The sequence below is a fragment of the Vigna unguiculata genome, chromosome 11 (assembly GCF_037176805.1).
Source record: "Vigna unguiculata cultivar grain cowpea cultivar isolate G323 ecotype 2 chromosome 11, ASM3717680v1, whole genome shotgun sequence".
Classification (NCBI taxonomy): domain Eukaryota; kingdom Viridiplantae; phylum Streptophyta; class Magnoliopsida; order Fabales; family Fabaceae; genus Vigna; species Vigna unguiculata.
The window spans coordinates 12,632,263-12,651,225 of record NC_140802.1 but is presented as its reverse complement, the minus strand read 5'-3'; positions in this window follow the sequence as shown (position 1 = coordinate 12,651,225).

The window sequence follows — 18,963 nt, the reverse complement described above, 5'->3', positions numbered from 1 at the left end:
GAATCTCCTTCTCAAGCTCTTACCCAACTTTGTGGTTCTTCTAAAGTTAGCTTAGAAGATGATTTCATTAAGCTGCATCCTAGGAGTTCAATTGAAGGTCTAAAAGATTTTAAGCAGGTTCAAATATTTGTCTCTATGTTCCACATAAATTTTTTTATTTAATGACTATTTATTTTTTTGTTCTTAATTTGATATTCTTTATTTTACAGGAAAGTACTTTTGTAGTAAAAGCTACTATCAAACATGTGCTAGATCATGATGATTGGTGGTATACAGCATGTATCTGCAACAAAGCAGTTTATCCTGATTCCAAAATGTTTTTTTGTGAAAAGTGTAACAAGCATGTCATTAAGGTTACACCTAGGTAACATTTTCAATATTCACAACATGATTTTATTAATATAATATTAAGAAAACTTAATAATGTTCATAATGTCTTTATTGTTTTTTTTTAGGTTTAAACTGAAACTTCGTGTAATTGATGCTACGGATTCTACAACTTTTGTTGTATTTGATCGTGATGCAAGTGCAATGTTGAAGAAATCATGACATTCTTGACTTGCTAGACAAGGTTAAGTTTTTAATCTAATCATTTCTGCTTATATTGTTGACATTTAACTTAAATGTTTTGTATAATTTTCAAATGAATTCACAATCAATTATTTCTTATTCTATATTGGGTACTTCGTTTCCACTTATTTTACTCATTATTGTTGTACATTAATTGTTTTACATTAATTTACATCATTTATATTAATTCTTTTTTTAATAGAACACTGCTGCTGGAGACTTGCCTAAAGAGTTTGAAGTCCTAATTGATCAGACCTATCTGTTCAAAGTTGAGTGCAAGAATGATTATAATAGCAAATTTGAACAATCATTCAGAGTTAAAAAAGTTTGCATGGATGAAAAAGTAATTGAAAGCTTTTCTGATGTTGAAATTAAGTCTTTGGTAAGTTTTTTTTTATTTTTTTTCACGTGTTAGCCTATTTTTTTCTTAAATTTTATTACTATTAATATTGTATACAATTTTTAGGATCTATACTCTGCAAATGAAGAAGAAAGCAAATTAAATGAGCAAACAAATCAAATCTCATCTGATTCCATTGCAGAGGTAGTTGAAGATTACAATTTAACTTATTTTGTAAAACTTTGTATATGCTAATCTGTTTTTTTTATTAGGATTTGTTGATCAAATTCACAGAAGAATCAAATGATCTTGAGACTCTAAGTGATGATTTGAACAATATAGTATCAAGCCATGTTCCTCCCGAAGAATCCTTGAAAAATAAAAATGTAATTGATGTTCAAATTCATGAGTTAACCCGCAAAGAATCATCTCATCTGGACAATCTTGATTTGGGTACTCAACCAACTGTTCCAGTACTTAAAAGACAAAGTCGATCTATGGTTCAAGAAAACAAGAAGATTCCAGTGAAGATGTTGAAGAAGAATATAAAGATTGAAAAGTGATAGACTTTATTTGGATTTTTATGTTTATTATGTTATTTTTTGAAAAACATTTGCTGCTGTTATGAATTTGTACTCATGACCATTTGGTTGTTATTTTGAAAACAATATTACTTTAACTATGTTTTAATTTAATTATGAATAGATTTCATGCTTATTTTTAATTCTGTACTCTATCTTTACATTCAAAATTTGCTAGCTGAATCAAAGTGTGTTGATATAATTTGACATTGTCAACACCATAATCATGCTAGCTACATTAAATTAATTAATTTCAGTATAGGTTTATCCTTTTGTTTTGGTTTATAAAAAATCCTTTATTTTCACTATTTGTTTACCTTTTTTAAATAGATTTCTTTAAATTTATATACGTTTTGTTGTATATGCTTATTTTTAAAATTTAGTATATATTGCTAGTCTAATGTCGAAGTTTTGATATTATTTTTAATGTCAACTATATTATGATGCTAGCTACATCAAAGTCATTAAGTTTTTATCTATGTATATTTTTCAACTACATTATTGTTTTCGTAACATATAAAATTTATTTCATGTTTTCAAAACCATGATTCCTTCATCAAACAGATTGATTAACAAATAAAAAAACATTTATAACTTTGCCTTTAAAGGATAAAAGTTGTTTTTTATTTTCTTAATCATAATGGTACAATTTTTTAAATGTTATCTTTTCTTCTTTTATTAATTAGTTATCTTTTATCTTAATATTTTATTATATTATTTTTTATGTGCTATTACTCTTTCAACTTCTTATTTGTTTTTATTTATTAAAAAAATGTTCATTTCTTTACAATTTTTTTAAAGTTACTTTTACTTTCTCAAAATTAATTTTAAAATTTTATTAAGTAGCATTGGATTTTGAAAAACCCTTCTTTAATTTCTCTTTAATTACAAGTCTTTTCATATCTATATATTAACTTTTAATATTATATTTTATTCTTTTATTAATTAGTTTTCTTTTTTCAGAAATTTTTATTATATTATTTTTATATGTTATTACTCTTTCAAATTCTTATTTATTTTTATTTATTTTAAAAATGTATATTATTTTTAAAGTTATTTTTACTTTCTCAAAATTAATTTTAAAATATTATTAAATATGATTCAATTTTCAAAAAGCTTTCTCTTTAATTACAAGTCTTTTCATATCTATAAAACCGTATGTTTTCCTTATTTACTATCAAGTTTTATGTTTTTACAAAATCACTGAAAAAGAAAGGTCACTCCCCTACACTTGCTTCCATGGATTCCTCTTTGAGTGTCACTGCCAGAAAAACTTTAGGAAGGTTCACCACGTATCATTTTCTTCATAATCAGGTACGTCTACTTCACAAAAACTTAAAAAAAATATGTGCTTTGATGTTTTTTTTTTAAGTTTAGACCGTACCACATTGCTTTGTCATCCATCTTAATCGTTCAAAAACATGTATTTATGTTTTCACTTTTTACACAATATTACTTATTCTCGATTTTCTTTCTAAAAATTCAAACTTTCTGCAATAATCGTTCAAAGGTCGTTTTTTTCTATTTGTTTCCCATGCTTCATTTATGTTAAACTATATTTTCCTTCGTCATCTATTCTCCAAATCTTACTTCATTTCATTTTTTGTTATCAAAATGTCATCTTTCTTCAATAATCGTTGAAATCAGTTAAAACTACTATTTTTGATGCATTTCTCATCTATGTCCACCTTTTTTGTCTTTCATAAGACAACTTATATTTTTACTTTGTTTGAACTCTGACTTACTATTGGTTTCTTCTAAAGATGTCAACTTTTTTCATTAACCATTCAAATTCATTACTTTTCTGTTGTTTGTTTTTATCAGTTTTACATCACCCATGCATGTTTTTATTCCTGTATTTTAATATTTATGCGTTCATCATCAATATCATATTTGTCTTATTCATCTTTTTGACCTTTCTATCTTTGTTTTGTCTCATTAGGAGTTTGGACATGTTGATCCAATATTTTTCGCTATTTTTGGTGAGGAACTAAGACCCGTTTGGCACTTGGAAGATATTGAAGGGAATCAACATCAGTTAACCTTTAATATGGATGTGAATCATCCCGTTCTCACGGATGGTTGGTATAGCCTACGAGTTTTTTATAAACTGCAACATATCCATCAAATTGTATTTAGATATGTTGGCAATTCTACCTTCCACATCACTGTATTCCCCAACATGTCTACAATATCGACTGGTGCCAAATTTCTTTCAAACCTAATTTGTTGCGAAAAAAACATCTCTTTAGAGTCAAATTGTCAAAATCTCAATGCAAAGGAAGCCATCTGGTGAACTTATAATTTTATTATTTTGGTTTTATATTTTGTTTTCTTTATATATTTTTATTTGTGGTCTTATTTTGTTCTTTTTTTAGGACCTACAATCTGACTTTGCAAATTACGTTCGTAAACGTAGATTGAGGAGGTTGGAATTGCAGGGACGTCACAACACCTTCATTGTGCAATGTAAACTTCTGCTCCGTAATACACCAAAGAAGTCAAGTAAGATTGGGAAGGGATGGAAGGACTTCTGCACATTCAATCGTTTGGAAGAAGGAGATATTCTTGTGTTTCTAGCGGACAAAAAAATGAAAAAGAAGAAGATCAAAGTATACGTCCACAAAGAATGCTGTTTCTAATATTGCACTTTTCTTTTAGTTTACTATTTATATTATGTATGTTTTTTTGAAGAACTTTGAAAGTACTTTGGTCTTATTTTGTTTGTAATAGTTTTAGCATCCTTTTTTTGTTGCTTCTAATAATTAGAAGCCATATCTAAAAGTATTTAACCTAATTTAATTATCGTCAAGTTTTATATTTTAATTATTTTCGTAATACAAATTTTATTTAAGTACTGATTTTCTAAAATAAATTTTCATTTCCGATACTATAAATACTTTAAATGATTATGATATGAATTTAAATATGTTAAAATATTTTATTATTTTTCTTTAAAAAAAGGTTAGAAGTAATAATAAAGAAGCCAAGTTGATATTCTGCAGTACTAATAATTGGACATACTAACTGAATATAATTTTCAAAAGATTTTATTAATTTCTTTACAAAAAATATTTTCATATTTCTTGCAAAATTTATTGAAATTGTTTTTTAGTAATAGAGTAACCATGAAAACATTAAAACCCATTTCATTTTGAACTCTCTTACAGGTTTTTTAATTTAAATTTTATTTCTTCGAATTATTTTTTTTCATTTCTAAACTTGAAAACAATAAAATAATTTTCTTTTGCCCTTTATTTAGTAGTTGCATGTTACACTCAATGTAGAAACAAATGTTTACTTTAATGGTTGACTATTACAAAGCATAGTACTTTTGTGCTTGGCAAAAAAGGACATATATCACAGATCCACATTCTGAAATGAGGCTTTGCATTGTCTGCAAATCATCAATTTGGACTTTGCAGATCAAATCTTTTTCAAAAGGTACGCTTTTCCAAATTTTGAGTTATTTGTTCAGTTCTGATATTTCCATATCAATGAAATGTTTGTTGTTTTTTGTCAAAAGTTTGTACTGACAGTACCTGAATCATCAGGAAGAATGTTGGTTGAATACTAAAAATGTGCCTACATATACTAATAGGTTTTTTCTTCCTCTCTGCTTTACTTTCTTCACAGTGCATTTGTTAATTGCTTTTGTTATTAGTTTTGTATTTCTAATTTTAAATCTTCCTCCAACATGTAATGAATTTGTAAAACACCATAATACCACAATACAATGCATAACTTCTGCACACTTTGAACATTATCACAACAAAATGGATTCAACAAATGGAAGAAGAAAAAGGAAGAACATTATCCCACAAAATTTTTCCAATACCTTGATGAAGTCCACAGGTTCAATATTTTTATGTTTCTGACATTGCATTCTTAAGTTTCTTCATTTTTTGGAGCTCATTTCTTTTGTTTCTCATCCAATTAAATCTACACTCATACGTAAAAACAAAGATGCAAATTCTAATCTTGCTTCCTCTATGTTATTTTTTTTTCTTATTTTGATTTCATTAACAAATGAGGACAAATCCAGTCCAACTGAAGCATTTGCTTTTCCAAATACTTCACCTCTTTCTCAGTTAAGATATTGTGGTAATAATCTTTTCATTCACTATACATTTCATCCAATAAATTTATTACTGCATTCATTGTTGTCAAACTATTTTTCATTTCATTCACAAATCTAACTCCATTGATTGCACTAACACAAATCTTTATTAATGTATTCATTTTACATCTATTCTTTTCTCATTTGACTTTTTAACTATTCTACCAGTATCGAAAGAAAATGTTACGCCAGATTCAACTAGCAAAACCTACTTATCTCTCAATGAAGATACAGACGTGCAGAATAAAAGAATTCAATCTACTATTTGAACGCCACTTTCCGAGTTGACATATTGTGGTAAGTTTGTTTTTGAATTTAATTTTCATTCAAATTCAGTACAAATGCTAGCACTGCATACTTATTAGTCTCATTATTCATCTTTAATGCATATTATACAATTAACACACATTGATATTAGATGACATCATTTCATAATTAATTGGTTTCATCTTTAAATTCATTTCATAATCCTTTTTTTAACTACATTTTGCAGAACTTGAACAAAATAATCGGAAAGCTGCACGAAGAAGAAGGAAACTTATTATAAATCAGAAGTTGGCAGATAAAAGTAATTACAAGCGTAATAAAAATGATTAAATACTAATTCTTTATATATCTATTATTATCTTATCTTCAATTGAATTTCTTTCATACTAAATTTTTCTATTACTACCTCTCTTATTAGGATTTCATGGTTCTACATCCATTGGATCTACCAATGCTCCAATTTTCCAAAACAGCAACAGTAACAACACAGGTACAAATGAAAAATATATTAATTTTTTTAATGCTTTTCTCTTAATATATTAGTGCTTTAATATATTTTACTATTTTTTGTTTTAAAATTGAGTTGTGCATACTGAAATTGAAGTTATTTTAGTTATTCAAATGTATACCACTAATATATTTTACTATTTACAATTATATTTCAATGATAAATTAAATTAAGAACAGAATTACAAAATCATATATATCAATAGTATTTAGTTCATTAATTTATGGATGTACCTGCAGGTATTGTTCAATTTGATTGTCCTATTGGAAGAAGCAAAATCAATGTGTTTAATACAGAAGAACTGTTACCTAAAGAAATTGTGGGTAGCAGCTCCAGTCATGCTTCACTAAATTCTTGTGCTTTTTCTGAAGTTGTTAATCCTTTTTATGTTCAACAACACCAAAGTCATGGTAATTTATAATATAAACAAACTTCATTTCATTACTTTAATTTCTTTAATTGTTACAAATTCAGCTTGCTAATATTAATTTCAATCTATGTTAAAGGTTTACAATTTTGTCAGCCTTCTCGGGAGCAGACTATTAGATCTATTTCGAAGATATTGGATTTTGACAATAATTCTGAAGAAGATGAAAATGATGGTAATCAATAATGGTTTATTTTAAATAATAAATACTTTCTATTTCTTTATGTAATTTTTTTTTTAATTAATAAATACTTTCTGTTTCTTTCAGATAACATAATTGGACATTTCAAATCTGATTTGTATTCAAAAGCTGAAATTCAAGGTGAAACAATACTTTTTAGTGTTTTTATATTTAAGTATAAATGTTATTTAATTACTGACATATATGTTTTTTATGTACTTAGGAAATGTTGATGTTGGGGAGTGTTCACTTGAGTGTCCCTATTGTCAAGCTCAACTGTGGTACGAAGAAAGATCTGATAAATGCAAAAGATTAAAACAAGTTGATTTCTCTCTTTGTTGTCAAAAGGGAAAAGTACAACTTCCATTGTTAAAGAAACCTCCACAATTGCTTCAAAAGTTGTTAAAAGGAGAAGACAGTACAAGCCAGAATTTCTTACATTACATAAGAAGTTACAACAACATGTTCTCATTTACATCCATTGGTGCTAAGATCCATTCCTCAATCAACGATGGATCAGGTCCTCCTCAATTTATTCTTAGTGGTCAAAATTACCATCGCATTGGAAGTTTATTGCCTGAAAAAGGATCAAATCCCAAATTTGCACAACTATATATTTATGACACAAAAAATGAAACAAGCAACAGAGTTAGTCACTTTGGGTATGTTTAAATAGTTTCTTTATGTTTTAGCCATCATTGCGCATATAATTGACTAATTTTTAATTTTTCAGGTCTGATAGTCAGCAATCCATATTTGATAAATCATTGATCGAAGAATTGAAGAAAATGATTGACAAACACAATGTACTTGCTCAAACATTCAGAAGAGTAAGAGATTTTATACATGATCATGAACAATCAGATTTTGGATTGAGGTTATTTAGACATCGCTTTAAGGATCCTAGAGTATATAATACACCAGTAGCAGATGAAGTGGCAACATTGATTGTTGGTGATTTGAGCACGTTAGATGTAGGAAGGGACATCATTGTCAAGAAAGTTTCTGGTCAATTAACAAGACTACATGAAACACACACATGTTTCATTCCTCTTCAATATCCTTTGATTTTCCCATATGGAGAGGATGGTTATCAAGAGGATATTCCAATTAGAGATTGTCAAAAATATGGACAAAGTAGAAAGAGAATTCGCATTTCTTTACGAGAATTCATTGCTTTCAGAATACAAGATAGAAAGGTTGAATTTGGTAATGTTGTAAATTCACGTAGATTGTTTCAACAGTTTTTAGTGGATACATACACCATGATTGAAGCCCAAAGGTTGTCTTTTATACGAAATAATCAAAAACTCATTCGTTCAGATATTCTGAATGGGTTACAAGAAGCTGTTAACAAAGGTGAAACTGATCCTTCTTCCATTGGTAAGCGTATTGTTCTTCCAGCTTCATTTACAGGTGGTATGAGATACATGTTCAATAATTGCCAAGCTGCTATGGCAATTTGCAAGAGGTATGGCTATCCAGATTTGTTTATAACAATCACATGTAATGTAAATTGGCCTGAAATTGTTGATTTTGTCAAATCAAGAGGATTAACTGCTTCAGATAAGCCAGACATAGTTTGCAGAGTTTTTAAAATGAAATTAGACCAAATGATGACCGATTTCAAGAAGAATAATTTCTTTGGCAAAGTCAATGCAGGTATACAATTTTAATTTTCTTAATTTATTTTTCTTACTGCCTATTATTTTCTCTAATAATTATTTTACAAATTTAGGTATGTATACAGTTGAATTTCAGAAGAGAGGTCTGCCACATGCTCATATATTACTATGGTTGAGTGACTCTAACAAGTTAGAAAATGTAAAGCATATAGATCAAGTTATCTCTGCTGAACTTCCTCATCCAGATCTCTATCCTAAACTTTCAAAGGTTGTTCAAACATATATGATACATGGTCCTTGCGGAGCTGCTAGATTCAACTCGCCATGTATGAAAGAAGGTCGGTGTTCTAAATTTTTTCCTAAAAAATTTAGACATTCAACTACAATTGATGAAGATGGATACCCTACATTGAGATTTTCTGTTCTATGTGGTTTGCAGTGTTCTTTATTCATAACGTATGTACTGCACCTTTCACTTGAGTTTGTTTATTATTTCAATGTTCAGAAATTTTTCAATTTTTTTTTCTTTCTATTTATTTTTTAAAAGAATTATTAATTCTGAATTCAATTTTTATCAACGTCTGTTATAAATAAATATATTTTTTGTTGATATATAAGTCTGTTCACAACTTATATATGTTTTGTTTTTCATTCTGTTATTGTAGAAAAAATATTCATAATGTCTTTATTGTTTGAAAATAATTTAGTGTCCTCATTCTTTTGTAGCCATTTTTGTTTGTTGATCGACACTTTACTGTTGGTTATGCACACGAATTAGGCCCACAGTGGCACTTGGTAGATGTAAATGGTATGAGCACAACAGTTACCTATAACATGGATTCAGATAACCCAAGGATCACTGAAGGTTGGTTTAATATGAGAAATTTGTATCAAATTCAAACTGATTCTCACATCCAGTTTCAATATTTGAGAAATTGTTTATTTCACCTAACAGTATTTAAAGGTGGATGTACACGAACAAGTTGGACAACATTTATGAACCGTATTAATCATCAAAATACAAGATCTATATTTTCAGTAAAATTGTCAAAGTATCAAAGCAAAGCAAGTCACTTGGTATATTCCTTCTTATTTATTATTATGCTTATTACTATAATTAAATTCAAATACTTATACTAACAATAAACGTTTTAATGATGTAGGATTTGCCATCAAAGATTGCCAACTTTATTCGGGAGGTCAAGGTAGAAGACGTCTTTCTTATAGGGCCTAAAACTATAGTGAATTGCAAAATACTAATATCCAACAAACAACGAAGTTCAACAAAGATTGGTCAAGGTTGGGGGTTATTTTGTTCTGAAAATGAATTAAAAAAAAGAGATATTGTTGTCTTTCAAGTAGACAATGATTTCATCAAATCAAATGTTGAAATATTCGTGAATGGTTGTTATTGTGATTAGATTAACGATAATTTTTTAATGTTGATGAATTATGGTCATTGAACTTTGTTATATAACAATATAGTTATGTACTTCATCAATTATGGATATTAAATTTTGTTATATTACAATATAATTATTTATAATAAATAGTTATTGAAAGTTTGTTTACAATATATAATTAATTGATAATTATTATAAATAATCTCATTTGCACGGATAAAAAACTAGTATATATATATATATATATATATATATATATATATATATATATATATATATATATATATATATATATATATGTATATATTATATTATATGTATATATTATATATATATATATATATATATGTATACATACATATTATATATATATATATATATATATATATATATATATATATATATATATATATATATATATATATATATATATATATATATATATATATATATATATATTTATTGGATTTGGACTTTTGTGCCAGAAAAGAGAAGCCTTTTCTCATATCTAAATTTGGACTAAAGCCTAACAAACACCCAGAGTTCTTGTGCAAAACTTTGACCACCAATAACATATGAGTACACACGACACCTTTTCCGTTCCATGCAAGACCGAAAAAAGCTCTTCAAATTCTTAAGTTACGCCGTTATGGATAAATTTTTAATTTACGACGGGCCATCATTCACCAATATATCTCTTGATCTACTATATATATATATATATATATATATATATATATATATATATATATATATATATATATATATATATATATATTTTAAGCCTAAACTTTTTAACTCTTAAGTTCAACTTATTTTACTTTCTGATATTTTTTTCTCTTTAGTGTTTATGAAGTTATGCAAACATGCATATGTTGTGTTGCATGTATACTGGTAGAGATGTAAATTATCTTTTTAAAATATGGGGGTTAAGAATTTCTTTTTTTTTTCTTTGAATATCCTTCCAAATAAGTTATGGGTTAAAAAATAATATGTCTCTAAATATAGTCAAAGTTTTGTTAAAAAATATTATATCTCTAAATATAGTCAAAGTTTTCAATGAAGATGATCATTTAAATGTGATTTCTCCCTCTATTTTTTAGTAGAAATGGTAGCCCAAAACGCAGCCATCAATCCTGATCACATATATGTAGGTGTATTCTAAAAATAAAGGTAACGGTGCATCTGTACATGTCAATAATTATCCTAAAAATAAAATAATAATGATTATATTAATTTTCTTGATACAAATTAAATAAAAAGTAATGACCACTTGTAACGTCCCATATAAGAAATAAACTTACTTAAATGACACGTCACACAATATAATAGTACGTGCAGAGATACGGAGTAGGGACTCACTCCCCAAAGATAACCAAAGTAAACAAAAGACAATCCTGGGACACACCACTATACCAACAAGACAAGGTACGAGATTTAAAGTAACTAGTAGCACAACACAAAACAAAGTAATACATGGGCCATAGCCCTAGCAAAAGATGTAAGAAGAATAGCCAAGTCCAGTCAACTACGCAGCCGAACCATGGCCTCCCTGTTGGCCATGGGTGTTCCTCGCATCTGCTCACATCAACAAAGTTGATGATCATCGCAAAAGAGAGAGCCACATAACATAACACACAACAAACAATAGAAGGGTAAGCTAAAGCCAAAACAGTTTTATCATGCAATCAAATATGCTTTCACAGTCAAATATACATACATCACCCAAGCATGTTACGACCTTTCAATCAAATACACTAAGACTCGACTTGACTCATCTGGATACATATAACCTGGTTGGATTCAGCGGACGCTTGCGCTTGTGGTGGATACCTCTGCTCACCCCCGAGCTATGTGTCACAAGTGTTACAATGAATCAATTTCCCTCACACACAAGGTTAACCCTTAATGGGTTTCGAGCCTCCTGCTACTCTCACCACAAGAGTCAATCTGCTCTAAGTGAGACTAATTGACTCCTTAGAGTGTCAGGATGCAATCCTTACCTTGAATCCTTACCAAGTTATACATATGAGGCACCACCATGGACACCCACTAATAGGGGCCATGGAATTACATCCCGACCACTGAAGTGCGACCCTGAAATCCCACCTAGAGATTTTCAAGGAATTACGCACTAACACGGACCAAGCATACCAGACCAACCAATAAAGATTTATTACACACATACATCACATGCCATTCCTTGATAATTCACCTCTTTCATTTCTTTTCCAATAGTTCCATACCAATCCATTTCTCTCAAAACATAGTTACGGGATTTCAGTTCATGCCAATACCATGCCACTTTAACACTAACCATCTCATTTGGTTTACATGCCAAGTTCATACTATACTCATCATTCACCATCCATAAATCATTCACTTGGGTGAGAAAACCAGAGTTCGCTACTATTCTCGCATGTACAAACACACAACAGCCCACACATGGTTCAATAATGTCGTTCACATAGTCAAACTAGTAGCATAAACCGAATACACAAACAAAGGGGCGAACCCTAGTTTCCCTTACCTGGAAATGGGCTAACAGTTGGGTTCTTGGGTGCGAACAGAGAAACGCAGTAGCTCCTAGAGCGGTGTAGCGAGCTGGAAACACAAGAACAGAAGGACACAAAGCTATTTAGTACGACCCTAGTTGGAACTCGAAGCAACTGTACTAAACTAGAGAGGTATGGGATGGAATGCAACTTACGTGGAACGAAACTAGCTCGAACAGGTGCGATGGAGTTCCAAGACTGAACCCTAGCGGAATGACAGTTGCGGCTCTAAGCACCAAGCAAGCAAATTTTGAAAGTGTGGAATGAGTCAATTAGGTCAAACTTGGGGTGGTTTTATCCTTTGGGCCAGCCCTTAGGCCTAATAGCTTAAAGGAAACCCTTAAAACTTTAGGGTAGAAAACTGGGCCTTACATTCTCCCCAATAAGAAAAACTTTCGTCCTCGAAAATGAAAACTCACCAAATAAAAAGATGCGGGTGTGATTTCCTCATATCCTCCTCTAACTCCGAAGTAGAGTCATCGGTCCTCTGATCCTAGAGGACTTTGACAAGCCTGGTCATCTTTCCTCGGCGTTCCTTAACTTTGCGGTCCTCTAACGCAATGGGTGGTACTTCCACGGCGAGGTCTTCTCTAATCTGTATATCTTCGGCTTCCAACACATGAGCCAGATCAAACATGTACTTCCTCAACTGAGACACATGAAACACCGGATGAAGATTTGCCAACTGAGGGGGCAAAGCTATCTCATAAGCCACTGGCCCAATCCTCCTCGTGATCTGATAGGGACCAAGGAACTTAGGAGAGAGCTTCTTTGAGCGGAGAGCCCTTCCCACACCAGTGGTTTGGGTCACCCTCAAGAACACATGATCACCCGTTGCGAACTCCAAAGGCCTTCTCCTACAATCCGCATAGGCCTTCTGCCTACTCTGGGAAGCATGCATTTTGTTTCTCACCATCCTCACTTTCTAAGTGGTCTGCTCTAACAATTCTGGTCCAACCAACACCGTTTCTCCTTCCTGATACCAACATAGAGGAGTTTTACATTTTCTACCATATAGAGCCTCGTATGGTGCCATGCTAATGCTCGCATGAAAGCTGTTGTTGTAAGTAAACTCAATCAAGGGTAACACCTCATCCCAAGCTCCCAGGTGATCTAATATACATGTCCGTAATAGGTCCTCAAGTGACTGGATGGTCCTCTCGGACTGACCATTGGTCTGGGGATGGTAGGCTGAGCTCATAGTCAACTTGGTCCCTAAAGCCTCTTGTAAGGTTTGCCAAAACTGGGATGTAAATCGTGGGTCTCTGTCGAAAATTATGCTCGAAGGCACTTCATGTAGCCTTACTATCTCCTTAATGTACAGTTGAGCCAACTTTGCCATGGATATCCTCAAGTTCATCGCTAGGAAATGGGCACTCTTGGTCAATCGATCCATTATCACCCAGATGGTGTTATGCCCTCTAAAGGTTCATGGCAAATGGGTCACAAAGTCAATCGAGATGCTGTCCCATTTCCATACTGGTATCTCCAAAGGTTGTAGAATCCCACCGGGTCTCTAATGCTCCACCTTTGCCTTCTGATAGGTTAGATAAGCGGATACAAATTGTGCAACATCCTTCTTCATTCCTTCCCACCAGAAAGATTCCTTAAGATCTTGGTACATCTTAGTCATGCTAGGATGCAGACTAAGGCGGCTCTTGTGCCCTTCCTCAAGGATTAACTGTTTTACCTCAACATCATCAGTTATGCATATTCTGCTCTAGAACTGCAGTATGCCACCATTACCCAAAACGAAATCCTTTGCCTCATCTGACCCAAGCCGTTCTCTGACTCTGTTCAGACTGGCATCCAACAACTGCCTCTCCCTAACTGAGCTCAAGAAGTCACTAGATATAGTTAGGGTACTACATCTAAGGAACTTAGATCCCAACTCCACCTGTAGCTTCATATCTCGGAATTTCTCTAGTAGCTCCACTTCCTTAATCATGAGGTGTGCAGCATGCACTATCTTCCAACTCAAGGCGTCAGCCATTACATTCGCTTTCCCCGGATGATATAGCAGTTCAAAATCGTAGTCCTTCTGGAACTCCATCCACCTCCTCTGTCTCATGTTGAGCTCCTTCTGATCAAACAGATACTTAAGGCTTTTGTGGTCGCTGAACACGCGAAACTGAGCACCATAGAGATAGTGCCTCCAGATCTTCAAGGCGAATTCTATGGCTGCCAACTCTAGGTCATGAGTGGGGTAGTTACGCTCATGCACCTTAAGTTGTCTTGAAGCATACGCCACTGCCTTCTTCTCTTGCATTAGCACGCAGCCAAGCCCTAGGTGAGAAGCATCACAATAAACTTCAAAAGGTTTTCCAACATCAGGGATCACTAAAATAGGAGCACTCGTCAATCTCCATTTAAGCTCCTGAAAACTCTCATCACACTTGTTTGTCCAAGTGAAAAGTTGGTCCTTCCGTGTGAGTTGTGTCAAAGGCGTCACTATCTTAGAGAATCCCTTTATGAATCTCCTATAATAGCCAACTAGACCCACAAAGCTTCTTATCTTTGTTGCAGACTTGGGACTTTCCCACCTTTCCATTGCTTCAACTTTTGCTGGGTCCACAGCTATACCTTGTGCAAATATCACATGCCCCAAAAATTGTACCTCCTCCATCCAGAACTCGCACTTAGACAGCTTGGCATATAGTTGCTTCTCCCTCACACCGAGTACCAACCTCAAGTGTTTTGCATGCTCCTCCTGAGTCTTGGAATAGATACGGATGTCGTCTATGAAGACTACGACAAACGGGAGCAAGAAGGGCCTGAAGATCTTGTTCATGTAGTCCATGAACACCGCCGGAACATTGGTCACACCAAAAGGCATAACCACATACTCGTAGTGTCCATACCGGGACCTGAAAGCTATTTTTTGCACATCATCAACCTTTACCAAAATTTGGTGATACCCTGACCGCAAATCAATCTTCGAGAACACCAACGACCCATGCAGTTGATCCATCAAATAATCAATTCTTGGGAGCGGATATTTGTTCTTGATTGTCATCTTGTTTAACTGCTTGTAGTCCACACACAAACGTGAACTTCCATCCTTCTTCTTCACTAACAACATTGGTACTCCCCAAGGCGAAGTTTTGGGTCGGATAAACTGCTTCTCCATCAGCTCCTCTATCTGTTTCTTGAGTTCCACTAACTCTACTGGAGCCATGCGGTACGGGGCCATCGATACCGGACATGTCGCTGGTACTAGATCAATAGAGAACTCCACCTCTCTGTTGGGAGGCTAACCTTGGCACTTCCTCCAGGAATACATCCCCAAAATCTTGCACTACCATTATCACCGACGTCGCCTCTCCTCTCTCTACCTCCAGATGGGTGAAGATCACGTAACACTACGCGCCCTCTTGTAGTTCCTTGACCACTCCTTGAGATGTTAACAACTCAGGCTCCTCTGAGTTGGGAAAAAGCAGTTTCTTCTCTCGGCAATCTATAAGAATGTGATTAGCAGAGAGCCAATCCATCCCCAAGATCACCTCTAACTCCTACAGAGGTAGGCAGATCAGATTTACTCACCTCCACTGGACACCTAGCCCATAAGGAAGATGTCCTAACCAGACCCAACGCTGGAGTAGATACCGCAAGCTCACACTGCAGCTCGCGCACCGGCAGACGTAGACGTTCCACACAAGTAATTGACACAAAGGAGTGTGTTGCTACAGAATCATACAACACACACAAAGATTGACCAGCAATCATGCATCGACCCATAACAAGATTACCTGAGCCTATAACTTCTGCTCCTGTCATGGCATAGACTCTGCTCGTCGCTTAAGGCATGTTGCCTCTGTTCCTCTACTGGTGCTAGGTAGGGGTCTGCACTAGAGGGCGTGCCGCTGCCCTGGCAAGGGTGGGACAGTCTTTCCCAAAGTGGCCTTTCTTGCCACAGTTGTTACATCGATAATAACCCTTCATATGCGGGCAAGCGTTCCTCAGGTGAGGGCCTCCACATATATAGCACTGTACTCGGCCCTGCTGGGGAGGGAAACTCCTAAGCCCCTAGGATTGATGGTGGGGTCTATCATATGGCCTCCTTTGCTCCTCATGCCTAGGTTTGGACCCAGATGGTCCACCAATCCTCTATGGTTGTTGTGGCTGCTGTGGGCACTGACCCTTCACCTCACGCTTCATCTTCTCCATAACCCTGGCCTTCTCCACCATAGCAGCGAAATCCTTGATCAAGAGAGCACCATCAAACAGATATCACCGCAAAGACCATTCTCGAACTTTCTGCATCACCACTCCTTATCAAGTGGCAGGGTGTAGAAACGGCTGAGGTGCTTGAATCTCTCAGCATACTCCGTCTCGGTTTTCCCCCTCGAGTCAGCTGGAGGAATTCCACCTCCTTGGCATACGAAATGCTGTCTGGAAAAAACTCGGAGAGGAATCTCTCCCTGAAAGACTCCCATGTCACCGGCTCATCTCTCTCCTCTAGGATGGATTTAGTGTTGATCAATCAATACTCTGCCTCCCCCGTGAGCATATACGCAGAGAATGCTAGCCTGTTCTCCGAGGGGCACATCTTTGCATCGTAGATGCGCTTTGGGTCCTTCAACCATTAGTCTGCGGCATCCGGACTAGTCTTCCCATCAAACTTCGTTGGGTGGTGCTTTAGAAAATCTTCTAAACTCCACTCCCTGACTACAAGTCGTGGATCGGGACCAAAGGCAGGTGCGGCTGTCCTGGTCTCCTCCAGCTGGCGGAGTGCTTCCATATGCTGCCTATGTGCATCCTCGGCAGCCACTCACGCAGCCTCCATCTACTGCATCACTATCTACTGTTGCTCAAGCGACGCCGCCTGTCGCTGCTCAAGCGACGCCGCCTTTTGCTGCATCGATGCCTCATACTGCTGCATCATCGCCGTGTTTTGCTGCGTCATAGCAGCCACCATTGCTTCTATAGCCCTGGCGATATCAGGTGCATCACCTTAAGAGAATTGAGAGGTCCTACGATAAGGTGTCACAATTCACTAGCACACAGAAAATCACTTGGTTAGGCTTGATAAGACAGGATTTTAACTAAACACTCAGAGAAACACAGAGAAAACTAAGTGGACAACCCAAGTCCACAAACCTAAGGAATGACCGCTTTGATACCATAAATGTAACGTCCCATTTAATAAATAAACTTACTTAAATGACACGTCACACAATATAATAGTACGAGTAGAGGTATGGAGTAGGAACTCACTCCCCAAAGATAACCAAAGTAAACAAAAGATAATCCTGGGGCACACCACTATGCCAACAAGACAAGGTACGAGATTTAAAGTAACTAGTAGCACATCACAAAACAAAGTAATACATGGGCCATAGCCCTAGCAAAAGACGTAAGAAGAATAGCCAAGTCTAGTCAACTACGCAAACGAACCATCGCCTCCCTGTTGGCCACGGGTGTTCCTCGCATATGCTCATATCAACAAGTTGATGATCATCGCAAAAGAGAGAGCCACACAGCATAACACACAACAAACAACAGAAGGGTAAGCTAAAGCCAAAACAGTTTTATCATGCAATCAAATATGCTTTCACAGTCAAATATACATACATCACCCAAGCATGTTACGACCTTTCAATCAAATACACTAAGACTCGACTCGACTCATCCGGATACATATAACCTGGTCGGATTCATTGTAACACTTGTGGTGGATACCTCTGCTCACCCCCGAGTTGCTCACCCCCGAGCTATGTGTCACAAGTGTTACAATGAATCAATTTTCCTCACACACAAGGTTAGCCCTTAATGGGTTTCGGGCCTCCTGCTACTCTCACCACAGGAGTCAATCCGCTCTAAGTGAGACTAACTGACTCCTTAGAGTGTCAGGATGAAATTCTTACCTTGAATCCTTACCAAGTTATACAGATGAGGCACCACCATGGACACCCACTAACAGGGGCCATGGAATTACGTCCCGACCACTGAAGCGCGACCCTGAAATCCCATCTAGGGATTTTCAAGGAATTACGCACTGACACGGACCAAGCATACCAGACCAACCAATAAAGATTTATTACACATATACATATACATCACATGCCATTGTTGGATAATTCACCTCTTTGATTTCTTTTCCAGTAGTTCCACACCCATCCATTTCTCTCAAATCATAGTTACGGGATTTCAGTTCATGCCAATACCATGCCACTTTAACACCAACCATCTCATTTGGTTTACATGCCAAGTTCATACTATACTCATCATTCACTATCCATCAATCATTCACTCATACATGGCAGTTCATTACATATTTTTCATCATAACAATCATACCCAAACAAGTGCCAATAATCCAAGAACAATAAACAACCAAGCACCACACTACCTCGCCCAGCTCCTCGCTCAGGCTGAAGGGTCTCG